We start from the raw sequence: 4211 nt of genomic DNA, 5'->3' as shown, positions 1-4211 counted from the left end.
GCGAAACACTTTGGTTTTTCTGTCATTTTCACCCAATATCAATGGGACTTGGAAAATAATGCCACCTTTCTTATTCTCATCCTACAGTTAAAACTGCCTGTTAAGACTTGTCCCCTCCTCACACCCTGAGAGAAGTTTGATCTCTGACATCAAGATGTGACAGCATGCTGTCTGGTTGAAACCTTTTTTTTTTTTTTGCCTCAGTACAGACTTCCTGGAATCTAGGCCTTTTTGGACACTGTGATAAATGTTTGATCAGTTTAAAAGAAGAGGCAGAAAAATCCCTAAATATCTGAACTATGCCAGCAAATTCTCTGAAGTGGCTTTAGTGAACCTATTTTTAAAAATCAATTTTTGTACCTAGCACTTTGATGTTATTTTCCAAATTCCTTTTGCTATGATCAAAATCAGTGTTGAGTGAAGTACTTGGCTGGGCTACAGGACTCTTCCATGAGGCCTTTGGCTGGCAATAAATAGGGTAGAGGGATAGAAAAGTGTAGTTAGGGTCTAAAAGTTCGAAGGGAACCTGAATGTTACCTGGCCCAGTCTCTCTCCCAATCTTGGACCAGAGAATAAAAGACTGTGCATTCTATTTCCTCTGGTAGAGTTCAGCATAATGTTTGTATTTATATCATGCAATTGCAAGCATCCTACTTGCATTATCTCACATGTTCTCACATAATAATGGCCTGAAAAGATAATCTATTATCGTTGCCATTTTTCAGTTGAGAAAAGGGAGACATAGACAGATTATTTTGCCTAAAACCATATAGCAAGTAGAGTTGCTTTAGCATCCTGGTGCTGCTGTGCTGTGGAACCTGTGCGGTTTCTTAGCCAAGATGCCTGAGGAAACCTAGACCCAAGACCAACCCATGGAGGTGGAGGAGGTTGAGATATTCACCTTTCAGGCAGAATTGCCCAGTTGATGTCATTGATCATCAATACTTTCTACTCGAACAAAGAGATCTTTCTGAGAGAGCTCATTTCAAATTCATCAGATGCATTGGACAAAATTCAGTATGAAAGCTTGACGGATCCCAGTAAATTAGACTCTGGGAAAGAGCTGCATATTAACCTTATACCAAACAAACAAGATCGAACCCTCCCTATTGTGGATACTGGAATTGGAATGACCAAGGCTGACTTGATCAATAACCTTGGTATATCACCAAGTCTGGGACCAAAGCATTCATGGAAGCTTTGCAGGCTGGTGCAGGTGTCTCTATGATTGGCCATTTCAGTGTCGGTTTTTATTCTGCTTATTTGGTTGTTGAGAAAGCAACTGTGATCACCAAACATAATGATGATGAGCAGTATGCCTGGGAGTCTTCAGCAGGGGGATCATTCACAGTGAGGACAGACACAGGTGAACCTATGGGTCGTGGAACAAAGGTTATCCTACACCTGAAAGAAGACCAAACTGAGTACTTGGAGGAACGAAGAATAAAGGAGATTGTGAAGAAACATTCTCAGTTTATTGGATATTTCATTATTCTTTTTGTGGAGAAGGAACGTGATAAAGAAGTCAATGATGATGAGGCTGAAGAAAAGGAAGACAGAGAATAAGAAAAAGAAAAAGAAGAGAAAGAGTCTGAAGACAAACCTGAAATTGAAGATGTTGGTTCTGATGAGGAAGGAGAAGAAAAGAAGGATAGTGACAAGAAGAAGAAGATTAAGGAAAAGTACATCAATCAAGAAGAACTCAACAAAACAAAGCCCATCTGGACCAGAAATCCTGACGATATTACTAACGAGGAGTACAGAGAATTCTACAAGAGCTTGACCAATGACTGGGAAGATCACTTGGCAGTGAAGCATTTTTCAGTTGAAGGACAATTGGAATTCAGAGCCCTTCTATTTGTCCCACGACATGCTCCTTTTGACCTGATTGAAACAGAAAGAAAAAGAACAACATTAAATGGTATGTATGCAGAGTTTTCACCATGGATAACTATGAGGAGCTAATCACTGAATATCTGAACTTCATTAGAGGGGTGGTAGACTCAGAGGATCTCCCTCTAAATATTTCCCGTGAGATGTTACAACAAAGCAAAATTTGGAAGTTATCAGGAAGAATTTGGTCAAAAAATGCTTGGAACTCTTTACTGAACTGGCAGAAGATAAAGAGAACTACAAGAAGTTCTATGAGCAGTTCTCTAAAAACATGAAGCTTGGAATACACGAAGACTCTCAAAATCGGAAGAAGCTTTCAGAGCTGTTAAGGTACTACACATCTACCTCTGGTGATGAGATGGTTTCTGTCAAGGACTACTGCACCAGAATGAAGGAAAACCAGAAACATATCTATTACATCACAGGTGAGACCAAGGACCAGGTAGCTAACTCAGCCTTTGTGGAACGTCTTCGGAAACATGGCTACATGGCTCAGAAGTGATCTATATGATTTAGCCCATTGATGAGTACTGTGTCCAACAATTGAAGGAATTTGAGGGGAAGACTTTAGTGTCAGTCACCAAAGAGGGCTTGGAACTTCCAGAGGATGAATAAGAGAAAAAGAAACAGGAAGATAAAAAAACAAAGTTTAAGAACCTCTGCAAAATCATGAAAGACATATTGGAGAAAAAAGTTGAAAAGGTGGTTGTGTCAAACCGATTGGTGACATCCCCGTGCTGTATTGTCACAAGCACTATGGCTGGACAGCAAACATGGAGAGAATAATGAAAGCTCAAGCCCTAAGAGACAACTCAACAATGGGTTGCATGGCAGCAAAGAAACACCTGGAGATAAACCCTGACCATTCCATTATTGAGACCTTAAGGCAAAAGGCAGAGGCTGATAAGAACAAGTCTGTGAAGGATCTGGTCATCTTGCTTTATGAAACTGCACTCCTGTCTTCTGGCTTCAATCTGGAAGATCCCCAGACACATGCTAACAGGATCTATAGGATGATCAAACTTGGTCTGGGTATTGAAGATGACCCTACTGCTGATGATACCAGTGCAGCTGTAACTGAAGAAATGCCGCCCCTCGAAGGAGATGACGACACATCACACATGGAAGAAATAGACTAACCTCCAGCTGAGGGATGACTTACCTGTTCAATACTCTACAATTCCTCTGATAATATATTTTCAAGGATGTTTTTCTTTATTTTTGTTAATATTAAAAAGTCTGTATGGCATGACAACAACTACTTTAAGGGGAAGATAAGATTTCTGTCTACTTCTAAGTGATGCTGTGATACCTTATATACTAAAGCAGAGCTAGTAATGCTTTTTTAGTTTCACATTGTTTTTATTTTAACAGATTGGGGTAATGTGTGTTGTAAGATGTATGTAACATGATGTTAACTTTGTGGTCTAAAGTGTTTAGCTATCAAGCCAGATTCCTAAGTAGACCAAATCTTGCTATCAAAGTGTTCCTGAGCTATACCTTGATGTTTAGAAAAGTATTTGTTACATCTTGTAGGATCTACTTTTTGAACTTTTCATCCCCTGTAGTTGCCAATTCTGCATGTACTAGTCATCTAGAAATAGGTTAAACTGAAGCAGCTTGATGGAAGGAACTCTCCACAGGGCTTGTTTTCCAAAGAAAACTATTGTTTGGAGGAGCAAAGTTATAAGCCTCCCTAAGCATATCATAAAACTGTTCGAAAATAACTCAGACTCGGTCTTGTGGATGGAAATGTAGTGCTCCAGTCACATTCTGCTTAAAGTTGTAACAAATACTGATGAGTTAAAAGAAAAAAACATATAGCAAGTAATTGCCAGAACCCAAATGCAAACCCAAGAAGCTTTATTCTTGAGCTCATACCCCTCTCACACTGCTCTTTGCCTTGATGATGGAAAGTAGCTATGCTTTGAGCCAGCCAGGAAAACTCAAGTTTGATCCCAGCTCATTCTCCACCTCTCTGATCTGCTCTCCCAGCTGTGCTGTTTTAGTGTATATTGATTGGCACTGTGGTGTAGGGAGAGAGGATGGAGTTCCTGTCCATCTAAGCCTTGTCTCCTCTACTTCCTCACAATGCTCCTTTGGGTAAATTTCACAGCCTCTCTGAAGCCTTGTTTTCCTCATCTTCATAGTTAGGATCACAATAATCACACCACTATTTAGTTGTGAGTTTGTAATAATAATTTAGAAAAGTGCCAAACAAACATGTTTTATTCATCTTTTTTTCCCTTTGTTTTGAGAGACAGGAACTCAAATATCCATGGCTCAACTTGCTGTTACTGTCTCTTGATTCAACATTC

General features: G+C 39.7%; 1 pseudogene across 1 annotated transcript; it reads left to right on the top strand.

The window, feature by feature from the left end:
* Positions 1-839: 839 nt before the first annotated feature.
* Positions 840-3569, top strand: LOC126961348 (heat shock protein HSP 90-alpha-like; annotated as a pseudogene). The gene has a single exon (XR_007728277.1). The product of XR_007728277.1 is annotated as a heat shock protein HSP 90-alpha-like (transcript).
* The last annotated feature ends 642 nt before the right edge of the window (positions 3570-4211 follow it).

This window comes from Macaca thibetana, chromosome 8 (assembly GCF_024542745.1).
Source record: "Macaca thibetana thibetana isolate TM-01 chromosome 8, ASM2454274v1, whole genome shotgun sequence".
Lineage (NCBI taxonomy): Eukaryota > Metazoa > Chordata > Mammalia > Primates > Cercopithecidae > Macaca > Macaca thibetana.
This window is presented reverse-complemented; position numbering and strand designations above follow the sequence as displayed.